The following is an 18,439-nucleotide window of genomic DNA, read 5'->3' on the forward strand; positions in this document are numbered from 1 at the left end:
CAGATTTTTTTTTGCAGGGCAATGGGGGTTAAGTGACTTGCCCAGGGTCACACAGCTGGTAAGTGTCAAGTGTCTGAGGCCAGATTTGAACTCAGGTCCTCCTACATCCAGGGCCAGTGCTCTATCCACTGTGCCACCTAGCTGCCCCCTGTTCCCAGATTTTGAAGCAATCTCCAGCCTGTGTATATTTGAACACTGGGGAGGGCACTCACTGCCTCTTCACCTCTCTCTTTGAGAACCTTGACCTTCAATCCAGATTCAGCTAACATGCTGCTTAGGAAGTCTTCCCTGATCCTCAAGCAGAGAGGGATCTCTTTCCTGCTAGAACCTCTCATATTTGGGTCTTTCCTTTGCTCCAGATCACTTGCTATCCTGATGTGCTCATTGGTGTGTACACATTGAAGAAGTCAATAGGCAGCATATGAGCATTTGGTAGCTCCTAACAAATGTGTCAGGTGCCATGCTAAGCGAGGAAAATGGAAAGACAGAAAGAAAAAAGCGTGGTCCCTCTGCACACAGCACCGACTCTGAGGGGCAGATGATGGCTGAGCTGGAGCCAGGGTGACTAGGCCCCCAGGAGCCGAAGGTGAGATGTTCAGTGTGAACATTTACAAACCAGAAAGCAGCATTGTGGCAAATTAAATGGAATTTGTCATTCTGTTTATTTGAGAGACTTAAGAAAGTGAGGGAGAAAATATCAATAATGTGGATCAAAGTTGAAAGTGTGTTCTCCATCTTCTTCAGAGATCTGGTTGTTAAACATTCCCTAGGGCCACCCTGGCAGACAGGGTGTGAATAGCTGCTCCTAGACAAGGTCTCTCTGGTGTAGGTAAAAAGGAATCTAAGTGAGAAGGCACAAGCAGGACCAGGAGCAGAGAGGCTTCCTGAAGAAGGTGAGACTTCAGCTGAGTTTTGCAGGAGGCCAAGGAGGGCAGGGGAAAATGATCCAGGCAGGGGGCACAGACAGGACAAAGATCTGGAGGAAGGAGATTGACCAACAGGAAGGACAGTGCCGGGAGGATGTTGCGGCTGCGGACGTGGTGTCGGCAAGGAGCTGGAGAGAGGCCGGGAAGAGGAAGAGAGGGCAGCTTGTGGATGGCTTTGAATGGTAGTTCTGGAGGTAAGAGGTACTGGAGATTTTTGAGCCAGGAGCATTAAGATGGCCAGATACGAGCCTCAGGAAAGTCCCCTTGGTGGCAGAATGGCCGATGGATGGGAGGGAGGAGAGACTCGAGGCAGGCAGCCCCATCGAGTGGCCACTATAATGATGCCAGTGAGGTGTGTGAGCACCTGAACCCAGTTCAGGTAGCATCAGGGGAGACAAGGGAATGTGTTTGCAAAATCTGAGACTTTGGCAAAGATTGACTCTGGAGGAGGTGAGTATCAAGGGGAAGCAGAGGAAAAGCTTGTGGTCATGAGGGCGACAGCTTTATAAGCAGTGACAGAACATTTGGGACACGTTGCATTTGTGCTGCCTCCAGGATAGCCAGTTTTGATGTCTGAAGATGGGGGTGAGGATGTAGCAGTGATGCTCAGGTGAGAGCTCTGGACTAGATCTAGAGATCAGGGAATAACTGAACCCATGCAAGATAAGATCACCAGTGAGGCAGGATAAAGGGAGGAGAGAAGAGAGCCCTTAGCCACGATTGTGGAGGCTGACTGATGAGAGGCAGGCAGGTCAAACAGGCAGGAGGAGAACCAGGAAGATCAATGTCCTGGAGACCTGAGGAGGGGGCAGTACTGAGGTGAAGAGTACCCTCATCAATATCGGAGCTTGCGAAGAGGTCAGGAAAGGCACAGGTTGGGGAAAGGCCATTGGATTTGTCAATGAAGAGATCAGTGCTAACTTGGGAGAGCTCGTTTTCCACTGAATAATGAGCTCAGAAGGCAGATTTCAGCAGGTTTGACTTCTCTGGAAGCAGAGGAAGTCAAGGCACCCTGTGCTGACAGCTTCCCAAGGATCTCAATTGAGGAGAGGAGAGTTAGAGGCAAATATCTAGTGAGATAATCAGATCAAGTGACAGATTTTTAGGATGTGGGAGACATAGTTATGTCTGGAGGCAGTCGGGAAGGAGTTAAACTATGAGTAGAAATTAAAGATTAGAGAGAGGGTTGGCATATTGGCAGCAATCTGCTGGAGAAGATAGGTTGGGATGGGACCACGGGGCTAGGAAGAAGGGCTTATGCTGGAAAGAATGAACAGTTTCATCATTATCTTTGTATCTTCAGGGACTAAAAAAGTACTATGCACATACATGATTGGCGCTTAATAAATGCTGTTTGAATATTAGTTGTTGAATGGGTCTTCCCATGTCCATCTCTAGCAGAGACTCTTAGCTGCTCAATAAATGTCAATTTTATTTAATCTGCTCTAGACTGTTTTTTTTTTTGCACTGGCAGTTGTCCTTGAACCAAAGTCAAATCAACAAGCATTTAAGTGCCTACTATGTGCCAAGAACAGTGAGAGGGGGAGGTGTAAAGGAAAGATTCCTAAAAGTTCACATATCCCCTGAATTGAGAGTCTGAACTTTTGAGTCACTGGGAACAAAAAGTGTTCACACAAGGGAAAACAAATGATGGAATGTTTTTGTCTGTTGGGAAATATAGCCGGATAATGAAAATGCATTTATAATTATAACCACAAAATTGCCTGTAGAAAAACAGCAATGATGGGGCTGGCGATCTTATTTTCTTGCAAATCCTTTAAAAATAAGTCCCAGTTGTATTGTCAAGAGCACATTGAGAAAACCAAACCATACTGCTCTTTACTGAAAGGAGTCTAAGCTCAGTTCATGGGCTCCTTGGTACCATCATTTACAAATGCTGACATTAATTTATGGAATGAAATATGCAATAATAAAACTTTTTCTGCATGCAAATAACTGATAACCCCCTAAATACATATTAAAATGTGTTTTTATTCAGGGCTATTTCTCTCTGGATTGAAAATATGTCGTATTTTAAAGCACCACATATAGGAATAGTGCAGAAAGTCCACTCCCAAGTTGTGTCTTGGACTGTTATCTGACTCTTTTTGCTTGCTAAAGACATCTATCTTTAGTCAGAAGACTACAGTCTGCAGACATCCATTATTGAATAAAAGCCAATGCTAACTACTTTCAATAAAGACATTGGACACAAATCATGGGGCATATGAAACATTCATAGAGCACACTAGTTCTGGGGAATCGGGATGCATCATTTCCAGAAATGTCCTGAAATTTCTCTGTAGTGTGGTCACAACTGGTGGAGGAAGAGCAAAGGCCTTACTGTGACTTCTTCAAAGTCATAAAGTGCACCTGATGTGGAGCCTCAAAAACAGAATTACCTGCCTCTTTGTGGGGTTAATTTTTCAAGCATTAACTATGAGTGACCTAAAACAAATGCACTTTTCCTTAGAAAAATAAACTCTGTATCTTGTATGTCTTCTATCTTCTCCTTTTAATTATTTAACTAAATATGTTTCTCTCCCAACTTCAATTTAAGAAAATACAAAGACAATTATACATTTTTTTCTCTCCACTCTTAGAGCCCTTCATTTTATTTTGATTTGGGTTATCTTCCTACTTTTGAAATTCTCATGAATATTCATGGAGTACTATGTGAAATCAGCTGGTTTGGCCAGAAAGGGAGATGCTCAGCAGGCTGACAACATTCCACTCAGGGAACAAAAAAAAAATGGAGAACATCAATTTCAACTATCAATCTTCAGGTTCCAAGCCAGTGGCAAAGCCAAATGAGCCCCAGGGAACACGTGCTACTCTCTCCCTCCAGAATATTTCTAATGAAACTCTTGTCATTATTGTTATGAAACATGTTTTCTGTTGCCACAAAAAAGTTTCCAAATCAAATCCAGTGGAGAAAATTCAGATGTTTAGAAGTTTTAAAGATGAAGTTTCTTACTTGTCTACTTTCTCTGCACTCCTCCCCCCTCAACTTTAGGCATTCCAGGATTTCACCAAAGACAGATGTTATTTATATCCACACCACTTTCTGCTCTCTTGCAGAAAAGACAGCATGATGTATAATTCTCAAGAGATCTGCCAATGTGAATCTTGGGATTGATCCTGGAAAAAGCAGAAATTAGAAACTGTGGGACTATAAAAGACAACACCAAAAAGGTGGTGGGGAGCAATTACTTCCACCAATCTCTGTTAGGAGTTCTAAATAATGTGGGGATTTCAGTCTGCAGAAGTTGACTTTATTGTTTGATGAGGATGGAAAGGGGAAGGACATTTTTGAAAATTAATATAATCTAAAAATGATCTAATGCAAAAACAAAGTGAGGGATTGAGTAACAACTGAGGGAAGGCAAATGGGGTAGATAGCTAATTCATACCATTAATTTCAGGTATAGAAAAATAGGCAAACCTCCAGGGAGTTTTATGGAGCCTCTATGGTGAGGATCATGGGCATATTGCCCAGAATGGGCAGGTGTAGTTGGTTTGTGATCAGCATCCCTGGTGGCAATAACTAGACTACTGAGATCAAAGGTCCATTCCCATTGTGGAGTGCAGGCACCTTGTACAATGCTGAATTGGGGTTGACATCACTTTACAAACAGCCCCATTCCTTCCACTTCTCCTGCCCTTGAGAGTTCTGACACATTGAGATGTTTTATAGCTTGCCCCACCACTCAATGAGAGCAGGTACTGTTAGGCAAGGTTTTGAAAAAAAGTTTCCTGCTTCTGCAATAAAGTTCTATTCTAAAGTTTTCCCATGGCATAAATATTTTTACAGCTATGGTACTACACTACATGGAGGAAGCTAGGTCGCTCAGTGAACAGAGTGCTGGGCCTGGAGTCAGGAAGACCTGAGTTCAAATTTGACCTCATACATGTAATAGCTGTGTGAACCTGGACAAGTCACTTAACCTCTTTTTGCCGTAACTCACTGGAAAAGGATATGGTAAACTGCTTCGGTATTTTGGCCAAGAACCCCAAGGATCATATTCATTGGTCATGAAGAGTTGGATGCAACCGAATGATTCAACAACAACAACTAAACTACAGGTTCTTACAGGTCCCAGAAAGCAAAGTAAACCTTGAGTATAGGCCCTATGTTGGGCAGAGTTGACCATCACCAAATATACAGTGACTCATCACCAAAATAAAAATAATTTTAGAGTCTGAAGAGGGCCCATGTATGAAAAGAATGCCTAATTTAAGGAAAGCATATCACTAGGAAATATTATTTTAATACTGGAAAACTCATAATATGTGGAATGTTTTCAGTCTCCTTTGCTAAAGTGGTGGCTGCTCATGCACCTTTGATATCCACCTCCTACCCAAGTCTCATCTGTGGCTCGGAGCAGTTGTAGCATGAGTGGTGGCCACACCACAGCAAAACTCTCCTGGAAGATGGGCTAAGCCAGGTAAAGGGGAACCAACAGGCCTCAAACCTGTCAGTGAATTAAGGGGATGTTGACCCCAAGCATGCGAAGACTTGCCCTGCAGGAATGAATGGGCTGAGGGGGCAATTTGTTCTGGAGGTGGCTGAAGCTGGCCCCGCAGAGCACTTGGAGCTTGGTCATGCATGGATTACACCAAGGTCATGTGCTTCATCCCGACCATGGCCAGTCATCTTGACCTTTTTCCTGCTGCTGGACTTTGATGACTCAAGAAGAGAGAGTGAGGCTGATGACTTTGTGCCATTCTGCCTGACTTCAATCCAATTCATACACAAGTCAAGCTATCACCCCATGATGTCATTGGTTCTCTTGGCAAAGGAAGGACAAACAACATCTTTTCAAGGATGACAGAGATGTAAGTTATTATTACAATTAGTGCTCAAACACTCATCTCATTGAACACTCTTTCCTTCAAAGCAGATCACCCACTTTCTGTGCCTCCCTAGCACCTTCTACTCTTGTCCCAATTCTTCCATAAGTTGGCCATAATGTATCTATCCGATGTGCTGGAATCCTTCTCGACTTCCTCTTGATGTCACAAGGGTGCCAGGACATGTGCGGGCAGCCCATTGACCAACTTGCTTCTCTTCTCATCACAACTTTCCCTGACATTTTTAACCTCGCTTCTCCTTCAGAGTTCCTCATCAGTTACATGCTATAGCCTCCTGGCAACCGTCATATGCCTCCCTATTGTCCACAATGTGGCGTTCATTTTTCATCCTTTGGAAATTGTTAGGTCCCATGAATCGGAATCATATAGCACCACCAGTAAGATATTGGTATCGAGATGAATCTTTGTTAGTGGGAAAAGCTTGGGATCATTATTAGTCACACACATTTTTAAAAGTATTGGTAGGGGGGCAGCTAGGTGGAGCACTGGATAGAGCACCGGCCCTGGATTCAGGAGGACCTGAGTTCAAATCTGGCCTCAGACACTTGACACTTACTAGCTGTGTGACCCTGGGCAAGTTACTTAACCCCAATTGCCCCACACAAAAAAAAAAGGATTGGTAGAATGAGTGAAAAGAAAAACAATTAGTGCATGCAACTTCTTCAGTAATCTATCTTCTATAGATATATTTACTTTTCTCCATCCTTCCTTTCTTCCTTTCACCTCTTTCCTTCCCTTTTTCCTTCCCTCTTCCTTCCCTCCTTTCTTACTTTTTGACCTTCCCTCCTTCCTTACTTCCTTTCTTCCTTGCCTCCTTCATTTCTTTCTTTTCTTCCACCATTTTCTTTTCCTTCTTTCCTTCCTTCCCTTCTTCCTTGCCTCCTTTATTTGTTTCCTTCCTTCCTCCCTCCCTTCCTTTCATCCCTTTCTACGTCCCTGACTTCCTTCTTTCTCTCTTTCCTTCATCATGAAAAAGCACTGTACACACTTGGTATAATGGAAAAAAACCCAAAAAACAATGAATCTGCATTCAGAAGATAGAGGTTCAAATCCTCCCTAGGTAACCTCCGGCCAGTCGCTCTCTGGTCTGGTTTCCTCATTTATAAAATGAAGGGTTTGGGAGCTTAGTGGGATCTGAGGTCTATGATCCTATGTACTGAATATTTAAGATGGAAACCCTGCTGGAGTCTCATCTGCCTGTGTTCCTGTGATTGCAGACATAGCCTGCACACAACTAAGGGCTCACTTGGTGAAACTCTGCTGGGGCACACCCTTGGAGAACCACTGAGGTCAGAAGCAAAGGCTTACTGTCATTCTTCTTAAATTCCCTCCTCCCCTCAGCAAAGAGCACAGCAAGCACTGGCGAAACACCAGCTGAGCTGAATGAAGTGGAAAATTATCAAGTTCTTGGTTTTCACCTAAATGGCATTTCTTGCTATTGGTGAGTCATTAAGCATTGCAGCTCCCAGTGTTGGTACACAAGTTGTCCTCTGCCAGCGACAGCGCGGAAGCATGAGTCCCTAAGGTTCTTTCTTTGTATGTTCCTCCCACACTTCAATCAGCCTCTGTCTCTGTCTCTGGTCATCACAAGCCTTCTGAAATTACTATGGCTAGCTTGAACATATGTCACCCAGATAACAGCTGTGGCTTTGTACGAACCCCCCCCCAATATGTCTGTGTACACTCCTTCCATCCTCTCCTGCTCCCTTCACACCTAGGCTGAAGTTGGCCTTCCTGTGTTCTTCACTTCGCAACCACATTAATAATTCTGACCATGATCTCTCTCCACCAAGGATTAATTCTTAAAACAAAGACAGCTTCTCTATCTTCAACCTAAAGCATTTCTCTAATTGCTCTGTCTCTTCCAGTCCAATCATCTGTGCTGTCATTCAATGAATAAAGATTCAATAAGCATATTAATTCTAGGAACAATTAATTCTAGGTACAATTCTAGGAACTATGAAAGATATAAATGTATATAATGCATAGTCTCTAACATTAAAAAATTCACAACATTCTTCTTAATGACTAACTGTAAGAAGAAAGGGCTCATGGGGGGCAGCTAGGTGGTGCAGTGGATAAAGCACTGGCCCTGGATTTAGGAAGACCTAAGTTAAAAGCCAGACTCAGACACTTGACACTTACTAGTTGTGAAACCCTGAGAAAGTCACTTAACCCTCATTGCCCCACAAAAAATTAATAATAATAATAATTATTATCATAATTATAAAATTCACGAGAAGAAAGGGCTCACAAGAAAACTTGCATATACATATGAATATCTATCTCTATACAACTGATAGCTACCAAGATATCTTTATATAGACCTATCTGTATAGTTATTGTGATATTGGATAGATAGATAAATAGGTTCCATGCATTTTGTATCATAGTTTTTGTTTTGTTTTGTTTTGTTTTTAAATTTATTTCATCAATGTAGGGAATTTTCAAAGAGGAATTTCTACCAAGGCAAGCCAATCCTATCTCTGTGTTGTATGGGGCACGGAGAAGTTAATTGATTTGTCCAGAGTCACACAGCCAGCATGTGTCCAATGGCAGGATTTGAACTACATCTTTCATGCTGTAAGGCCAGATCTTTAGACACTAAGCTATGCTAATAATAAATATTCCAATATTTGTGAATATGCATCTATACCTATTCTGCACTGTGCAAAGTAGGTGCCCAAGAGGTAGTTCCAGAAAGGATAGAAATGCCAGGCCTAGCTGTATTTGAATGCAAACACGTGCTACAGAGGGAAGGAAGAGATGATGGATACCAGGTAAACTGAAGAGGTAAGTACCTTGCCCTAGGCACAAGGCAAGCAGAACAGTCCCAAGGGCCCTCACTGGGTCTGCCCAGCTCAGCTATCCTTCTCTCCAGTCTCACACCTCTAGCTCCACATTGTATGTCACAAACGAGAGGTCTCCCAAGGTGTCCAACACCATCCTCATTATCTTCCCACCCAAGCTCATTCCTCCAGTCCCCCAGGCTCACAACCCACCTGCCAGCCCCTCACCACCCATGTCCACTCTGCTGCCAGGTGCCATCATTCCTGCTTTCCCAACATCTCTCACTTACTCCCCCTTTTTCTTTGGGTACTGACCCTGTCCAGGGGCAGGACCTTGTCATGTCAAGCCTGGACCACTGCAGCAGCATTTTGGTTGGTTTCCTTCCACACTCTGTCAGACTGATCTTCCTCAAGCACAAGTCAGACTATGCCAAGGGAACATTCCAATGGCTTTGTGTCTCATCAATGTAGGGATTCCCACCAGCCAAAGAGATAGCAATGAAACAAACTGCCATGAGCAATGGAAGCCAGCAAGGGTCACTGTTGGCTAGGAGACTCAAGGATGGGATATGTCTAAATCATAGGTATGACTGTGTCATTCTGGAAGTTCCAGTGGTTAGAGCACTAGGGCCAGGAGTGAGGAAGACCTGAGTTCAAATTCTGCCTCAGACATGTCCCAATGATAGTCACTTAGACCGTTCCAGTTTCAGTTTGTTCATCTATAAAACAGCACCTGTCAGCCAGGATTGTTGTGAGGAGTAAATGAGGTAACACATGAAAAGTGCTAAGCAAATCTTCAACAGTACATAAATGTGGGTTCTGACCCCTAAGGTCTCCAGTCTCCTCTGGGACCCAGTACAAACTTCCTCCACCTATTCCTCTCCTGGGTCATTCAAATGGTCATTCCCTTTCACCCTCCTTTTTCTAGCCCAACTAGTCCACTTGCTGTATCTTGTACAGGAGAATCTATCTCCCATCCCCAGGCTTTTGCTGAGGCTGTGCTCTATGCCTGGAGCACCCTCCCTCCTCATTTCTACCTCTCAGAATACCTCTCTTTCAAAGTTCAGCTTCAGAGCCACGGATCCTGCAGTTCTCATTCCTGCAGTTGCTAGCACCTTTATTCTAAAATGACCTTGTATTTACTTGTGCGTTACATGTGTCTGTTTATATTTGCAAAGACACAATGAGAGTCAGCCAAGTGGTGCAGTTGAGAAAGTGTCAGGTTTTCAATCAGGAAGACCCAGTTTCAAATATTGCCTCAAACACTTAAGCGTTGGGTGATCCTGGGTAAGTCATTTCACCTCTGTCTACCTCAGTTTTCTCAACTGTAAAATGGGGATGATAGTAGCAACTTACCTCTCAGGGTTATTGTGAGGATTAAATGAGAGAATATTTATAGAATATCCAGTAGAGCAAGTGCTATGTAAATGTCAGTAATTACCACTGTCATTCTTCACATATATGTATACACACACACATACATACACATATGCAAGGTGACTCAGATTCTCCCAACAGAACAGAATCTCCTTGAGTAGGGGTCTGCCTCATCTTTACCTTGATTTCCCCAGGGATCAGCCCAGGGAAGATCACTGGAACAAAGTGTTGCTTTATTGAGCTAATTGAATGAGTTGAATGCACTTGGGCTGGTCCTTGAAAGAACCCATCAAACAATAAGCTTTGATTAAGTTCCCACTCAGAGCTAGCCACTACAAAGTGATAGCCCATCCTTCATGTTGCATTTTAAGGATTTCAACAAGAGAGACTGTTTAGACACGGGGAAGAACTGAACAAACCTTCAGAAACCTTCTGAGGGCCTAATGACTGTTTGACAATCAGGAGTTGACAACCCACAATAAGAGGGAACGGGATGGCAGAGATGGGTGCGATGGTTGCTTAATAAAATGGTCCCCAAACTTTGTCTTAGTTCACAAACGCCACCCTTCTCACAGAATGGAGATGCTGCTGCTGTTGATGCTTAAATCAGAGTCTGCAAAAATTAAGCGAATTGACAAATTTGATCTTCACTTCCTTTCTCATCGTCTCCATGGACAGGCTAATGAGGACTGATGTGGCCCAAGGGTCGGCAGCAGGATGGAGCCGGAAGCAAAGGGCACTGACAATTGGACAGTTAGAGAATTGACCGGGAATAATCATCAGTTGCCTCGTTGTTCTAACCTTTCCCTTTTGATGCAATTTCAGTCCATTCCCTTTTGGGGAGGTGTGGAGTTGCTTGTCTGCGCCAGCCCCTAAGTGCTCCTTTGCTCACATGAACTGACCTCAGTCAGAAGAAGGAAAATTGCAGCCTCCTCCCATCAAAGCTTGTTTTTAATCGCTCTTCAATTGTGTCCATGTCTCTTCCCTACTCATCTTCTATTTTATTTTTTACACAGGGAGGCCTGAAGCTGGACACACTGTCAACACTCAGATGGTTCTAATGCCAAACACTAGAACGAACTCCATTTGTCAACCACAGTTAGCCAATCACAGGACTGGAAGAGCTTCCAGGGGTCACTGGGTCAGGCCTTAGCCTCTGGGAGGTGAGTGTTGAAGCCAACAGAGACAGATGGCCGAGTGGGTCCTATTTTTAATGATTTGCAAAGACGCAGATTCCACAGCCTCTCCACACTGACACCTCCCACCTTTTCCATGTGTCCATATGTTTTGAACAGAAAAAAAAAATAATTTTTCAGCAAAAGAAATGATTCAGATTTTCTCATGTAGACGGGGCATCAGTTAAAAGAGCACTGGAGGGGCAGCTAGGTGGCGCAGTGGATAAAGCACCGGCCCTGGATTCAGGAGGACCTGAGTTCAAATCCGGCCTCAGACACTTAACACTTACTAGCTATGTGACCCTGGGCAAGTCACTTAACCCCAATTGCCTTACTGAAAAAAAAAAAAAGAGCACTGGAACGTAGACCATTGTGGAGGGTCTTAGAATTGAAGGGACCATGGAGGCCGACCCATACTAAAATAGCAATACCTTCTAGAGCCTCCTCAGGTGAGGGGTCAGCCCACCCCTACTTGTGGACCGGCCCAACCCTTCCTGAGGCTGCTCATCCCATTTTTAATTAGCTGTAATTTGGAGGGCTTTTTGTTTCAATTAAACCTAATTTAGCTCTTCATAATAGCCATTACTTGTTCCCGGTTCTGATTTCTGGGGCCAGCCCAAACAAATCTAACCTGAGTTTGATGAAACAGTCTATTATGGGGAAATAGGTGGGGGTTTGGGGTAGGGGTAGGGGTCCTTGGGAATTCCTCTTTAAATGACACCAATAGAATAAGATAATTTATTTAGGGGCTGGGGAAAGGAAACCAAGAGAGAAGTCCTTGGACTTCTCATGGGGAAAAGGCATGGCACAGAGCGTGGCTCTGAGATACCAATCTCCTCAGGCAGGAGACAGGCAGGTATTTTTATAGAGGACTGATGGGGGTAATCACCTGACTGTGGAAAGTTCCCCTATTGGGGGAGGACCATCCCCCACTGGTGGTGGCTGGGGGTGTTCAGTGAGGTGTGGCTGCGGATCTCTCTCCTCCTCCTGCCACAAAGGCAGCAGCCACACCTAATCTTATCTCCCCAAGTGATCCGGGAGACTGGAATGAAGGGTGGGGGTCCTGGAGCTGGTTCCACTCATCTCTTCAGGTGTGTCTGTCCTTTGTTTAGTTTCTTAAGGAGAAGGTTCTTTGATGTGCCCCAGAGAACTTCTGGGGTGGCCTGGGCCCATAACACAGTCCTTCAAATGCTTATGGGGCAGCTATCTCCTCTTCAGTGAGATTTTCTGTAGGGAAAACATTTCAAGTTCTTTCAACTTATGATCCTGTCATGGACTCAAGACCCCCCAGCCTCCTGGAGGCTGGAGCAAAGGACTCCTCCCAGAGCCACCCTATAAATAGGGCTCCTCTCCAGGTGGCTCTTCTTTTCCCATCTGACTGAAGTGGGAGTTATTACAGCACCTTCCTCACAGACTTGTTAAGAGGATCAAATAGTATTTGTAAAAAAGCCCTTCACACAAGGCCTAGCACATAAAAAGCATCTAAGAGATGTTTATTGACTATAGTTCCATTTCCTCCAGGCAATAACTACTGGACTAGGAAGTTCAGGAAATCCAGAGTATCCTGGGTCAAACAGAGAAGACTTCCCCAGAAATGTCAGGAAAATTACAGAGAAAAAGCCCAGAGGCCCAAATTAGACCATGGACCTGCAGTGGGGACTCCTCATTTACATGATAGAGCATCTCCAGAACAATATGAACTAAGGTTTGGTCCAGATATTTGACATTTTCCTTAATTATCCTGAAAACAATTTCCCCTCTGGGGCCACATTCACTACTCACTCCAGGAGGCCCTTGCGGGAAATCAAGGACAGTGGTAACTTTGCTGTGGATTTCAGACATAATGTCCTTCTCTAATGATACCTTTCGAGTTATTTGCAAAGAAAGACAGGGGGTGGGACATGCAGTTGTCCCTAGTAAAAATAATGACTGGATTCATAATCCCATGTCCCTTCATGGAGGTAATGTATGGACATAATATTCTATCCACTGACCGGTCAAATATCCTTTTTATGACATGACAAGATTTCCACCCATTTTCTGAATGCATCTATGAGCTGCCTCGCATAATTCCTAAAAATCCAACAGTAATTAACAGCTAAGGGTGAAGGTCAAAGGCATTGCCTCTCTCAGTACCCACACTATGAGGGGATTGTGCACTGCCTCATCCTTCCTGGAATGCTTTTTGGAATCATCACCAGACAATTGGGATAGCCCCACCTACTATACTAGGGGGAAATGAACATTCAGGCAATGTGCTAAAACTGAGGATACAAAATAAAATAAGACAGCCCCTGCCCTAGAGGGGCTTACAGTCAAATGGGAGAGAGGAACAACACGCAAACAACTCTGAACAGGTAAACTACATGCAGGATAAATTAGAGATAAACAGAAGGGAGATGCTGGCAATGCAGGGGAGGTGGGTGATGGTGGAATTTCTGCTGGCACTCAAAGGAAGCCAGAGTGCTCCACACATGGAGGACAACCAGAAAAAAGACCTCGAGTCCAGAGATGGTGCATCCAGTTCAACAATCTCATAGAACTGATACCATTGTATGCTGGGTCTGAGGCCAGAGTGGGCCAGAGCTGGAAGGGAGCCTGTCATTTTATAGGAGCAATGTCTGAGGCTCTGAGAAATTAAGGTTCTTCCCTGGGGTGTCAGAAGTGGGGCTGGAGCAGTGTTATGTACACTGCTACCCTACCTTCTGGTAAACTGAGACCCACATTGAATGATGTGCTAATGGTCACAAGTACCAGAAGTAAAATTTGCATCCAGATCCTTTGACCCTAGAGTCAGCATATTTCCAATACACCATGAAAAAGAGGGAGTGGGGATGGAGAGGGAGAGGGAGAGGGAGAGGGAGAGGGAGAGGGAGAGGGACAGAGAGATTCTTTAGCTTTTGGACCCAAGAGAAACTCTGACATGCACACACAAAGAACATCTTCTAGATTCTGAGGGAGAGGGGACCTTAAACTATGACAAGTCATGAGTCAACATGAAACTGGGGAAAGATTCCAGCTTATAAATGCAAGTGGAGATTGTTCATGTAGCCCCTGGGAGACCTTTTGGAGGTGATATTCGGGTTCCTGGGAAATGCAGTACAAGAGAAAGTTCCAGAACCCAAAGTAGCCCAAGCAGTGTGTTTGTACTAGGATATTAATGGGGAAGACCAACCCAAGGATGGTTGTGTCCTGAGTAAAGCCATGGTCGCCATCTTCCAGGAGGTGAGGCTAACAGAGGCAGGGACAGCAACGTCAGACGTCAGAAGGGGCTAGGACGGGAGCGGTTATGGACCATGTCTGTGAGATCTTGTAGAAGGGTGAAAGGGAAGAAAACCCACCCAGCCAAGCAGGAGAGGAGGAAGGAAGTCTGGGTACTCTTTGCTGGAGACCTGCCCAGAGGAGAAAACGACTGAGACTGGGGACAGCGGAGACAGCTGCTGTTCATGGTGAGATTACACAGAGCGATCCTGCCTTCCCCTTCCAAAATCCTTCTACGGTTGTGCCGAGAGGAAGGGACAATTTGTTTCTGCCTTCATGGCCCTCACACCTGACATCACACATGAATATAGTGGGCACTAAATAAATGTTCATGGGACTGAATTCTATTGCTCACAGGCTGACGTACTTCAGGGACAAGGTTAACTTAGAAGGTGGCGAGCAATTTCGCTTGTCTCAAAAAGTCAGCATTTCCTGAGATTGGTTTTCCATTTTATTTTATTCTTTCTGGAGAATGGAGCCTCTCTCTGTCTCCTTCTACTTCTAAAATAATTCAGAAAGAATAATACTGAGCATTAATTTAAATTAGATGATGCTGGGCAGTCTTAGACCATAAATCTCTCCAAAGTTTTTGGTTTTCCTTCACCCTTTTCCTGTAATCCAAAAATAAGTTTAAATTAAATATAGCTTGGTAAAGTATCTGCCAGGCTGTGACCTCATTTATGACAGTCTAAAAAGTACGACTGACTTTTACTTTATCTCGAAATGGGCATTTTCTGAATCCTTCAACTTAAAAAGAAAAGCCACTTCAATATCTCCTAGATCTGTTTCTTGAGCTATGATCTATTTACAATTTTTATTCTTCTTAGCTGTCATTCCCTAATATGCCTTCCACAGCAGGGGATGGGTGAGAATCTCCTAAGCTTTCACACCTCAGTTGGAGAAGATGAAAAATTATTACACAAATTATGTTTTTTGGATCTCTAAGGAGAGGTAGGATACCATGCTGAATATTCCCTCAGAGACTGTATTTCACTGTGAACCCTCTGGAATGTGGAGTTTGCAGAAATGTAATGTAATCCATACAGGTCAATTTGTAAGCATAATGTAAATATGTATATACATATACATACACATGTACACACATACATACATTCACACATATATAAGCACACAGTCATAAAAATGCCTGTTTTTGCTTTTTTTGTCATTAAAAAATCATCAAGGGCAGCTAGGTGGTGCAGTGGATAAAGCACTGGCCTTGGATTCAGGAGGACCTGAGTTCAAATCCAGTCTCAGACACTTGACACTTACTAGCTGTGTGACCCTGGGCAAGTCACTTAACCCTCATTGCCCTGCAAAAAAAAACAAAAACAAAACAGAACAAAAAAATCATCAAGCATTTATTTTTCTCCCCCACACCCACCAATGAGGATTAAAAAAAAAAGCCTTAAAACAATTTGCGTTGTCAAGCAAACAAATCCCTGATGGGCCATGTGCCCGCACTTGTCTCATTCTGCACCCGATTCTGTTGGCTCTGTCAGCAGGTGGGGGAGATCTTTGTCATCAGCCTTTAGTTCTTAAGTCTTTCAGAATGGTTCCATTTTTACCACGAAGCTGTTCCAAGTTGTTCTCCTGCCTCTGTTCCTTCCCCTCTGAATCAGTTCATGCAAATCTTTCCTTGTCTCCCGACCACCACCCCTTTCATCATTTCTCACAGCCCCTGGCATTCCATTAAATACATAGGGCATCCATGGCACCGCCCCCTATATCCCAGGTCTATGCCACCAGAAATAGCCTTGCTATCCATCATTTTTGTACATATGGCCCTTTTTCCTCGTCCCTCAATCTTGTCGGATTATAGGCCTCGTGGTTGGGCCACTCGGTCAAAGAGAACACATTTAAAACATGGGTATTCCACCCAAATGCCCAGCTAGCAGCTGTTGTGTGCAGACTGCTGACCTAGGTTCTGAACAGGTCATGAAGATGCAGAAATGGCTCCATGCTTCAGGTCTTGCCCATCTCCATTTGCAGACCTCGGACAGTCCGTCCCTTCACAAGCCTGGCATTGCAAGGCTGCTGGCCTCCTCCCTGCTCCAGGAAGCTAGCACTCATCTCCAGCCTCTGGCCCTTTGCCCAGAACAGTCTGACTTCTTGGAGTAGTCTTTCTACCTCAGCTCTCTGTCCTAGACTCCTTCCTTGGCTTGCTTCACGGCTCTTCTGTCTCTTGCCCCAAATTATCTCCTGTGCCCCATCTATTTCCCTGTTAGAATGAATGTTCTGGGAGGCCAAGGGCAAGACTTTGAGTTTGTTTTATCTTTACATCCCTAGCCCCTAGCTCAATGATTTGCACAGAGTAAGAGCTGAATTTTCTGAATAAATAGCAGAATATGCACAGATAGACATAATACAAATGAGAAGGTAGCAACTGCTCAAGAGGCATCCAAACAAAGGGCTAAGACCATTCCAAGGAGGAAGAGAGATCACTAACTGTGGGCAGGATATATCAGAACCCATGTCCTTTCCTCAGGGCACAGCAACAGTTATATTCCCAATGCACAGAGCTGGCCAATGAAGAAAGGGACCAACTCCATCCCTGTTTAACCACCAGGTGACAGTACTTGACACCCAGAGGATCCTCTTCAACAGCAAACATCAAGCCTGTCCCTGGCAGCCCTCTTGGCTGAGCAGAAAACCTGTGCTCTCAAGGGTTCTCAGAGAGTGGACAGCCTCCTCCATCAGGAGGCCGTAGAGTGCACATTTTCAGTAACTGCCGAACGCTGCGACTCAAGGCTCTGTTTGTTTTATCGGCCGTCCATATTTAAGAAAATGATAGAGGAAATATCAGTAATGCAAATGAAAGCATATTGTGCATGCCCTTTTCTTCAGAGAGCCGTCTGCTCACACTGACCAGCACCTCCCTTCCCGAAGGGCTACCAACACCAACTGCCTCATTTCACAGAGGAAGACACTCCAGCCCAGGGCTAGGCAGGCACTGCCCGCCCAAGGGGTACTAGGAAGTCCTCTGACTCCCTTTCCCCTCTCCTCTCTTTCCTCTCCCAATTCCACCTCTTGCTGATTAGCCTCACTTGCTGCCCCATTGAGAGGGCCTTTTTACTGGGGATTTGCCAGCCAGCATTAGCTTCTGAATCTCCATTGAGTTTATTCTAGCTCTTATGACCTTTGCCTAAAGAAGTCCTATCCCCACAGGAACATGTTTTGAATGCTGTCTACAGGGCTTCACTCTCTGTAGAGATAGAATCAGTACAATTATTACAGAATACAAAATGGAATCTCTGTCATTGTCTGCTTATGTGTGGCTTCTCCAAAGGCAGGCAGCCCAGGCACCAGAGAGTCCATAGGCAGCTCTGAAGCCCTGCTTTATCTGTTCCTGTAGCTGGACCGGGGACTGGTTTTGTAAGCCTACCAAGGATGGACTTACATCCTAATGCTATTGTCCCATCCCAAAAAAAGCAGCTATCTTCTTCAATTCTATGATATCCCATAGAATGTTTAATATAAAAGAAAAATAGCTAAAGAGTGACTTGTCCCTGGGCCATTCCTATCTAATCCCCCAAAGATACAAATGGGAAAATAAAACAAACAAAACTGATAGCACTGACAATAATAACCAGCTAATGTTTACTAGTGTTTACAAATTTAATTTGTTTATGAATATGTTCACATACATAGTTTTTCCCCTAAGGATGGCAAATCACTTCCCTTATAACAAACATAAAATAATCACTGCAAGTATTATTTCTCCCATTTTAAAGATGGGGAGACTGAGGTTCCAAGTGTTTAAGTAACTTGTCTCTGATCACAAGAATCCACAACAAAGTCTCTTCATGGAAATATTCTCTCCCTGTCTAAGTAGTTCTACTATCTAAGAAAAAAAAAAAGCCTTTCCTTTGAGCCGTGAGACATGAAGTCAATATGTTTCTAGGCCACCTACCGCAAGATATCAAGTCATGTTAGTGGAGTGTCAGCTTAATGCAGTGGAAGGAAGGCTGGGGAGACTGTTCAAGGCAGTGCAGGTCCCACTTTGGCATGTGGGACTTGAGGAAAATCACTGGGG

The 18,439-nt window shown here is 44.2% G+C and overlaps 1 protein-coding gene across 1 annotated transcript in view; it reads right to left on the reverse strand.

The window, feature by feature from the left end:
* LOC122726597 (serine/threonine-protein kinase TNNI3K-like) overlaps nucleotides 1-18,439 on the reverse strand; it is a 329,911-nt gene that overhangs the window by 256,922 nt on the left and 54,550 nt on the right.

The sequence above is a fragment of the Dromiciops gliroides genome, chromosome 4 (genome assembly GCF_019393635.1).
Source record: "Dromiciops gliroides isolate mDroGli1 chromosome 4, mDroGli1.pri, whole genome shotgun sequence".
NCBI classification, from domain to species: Eukaryota; Metazoa; Chordata; class Mammalia; order Microbiotheria; family Microbiotheriidae; genus Dromiciops; species Dromiciops gliroides.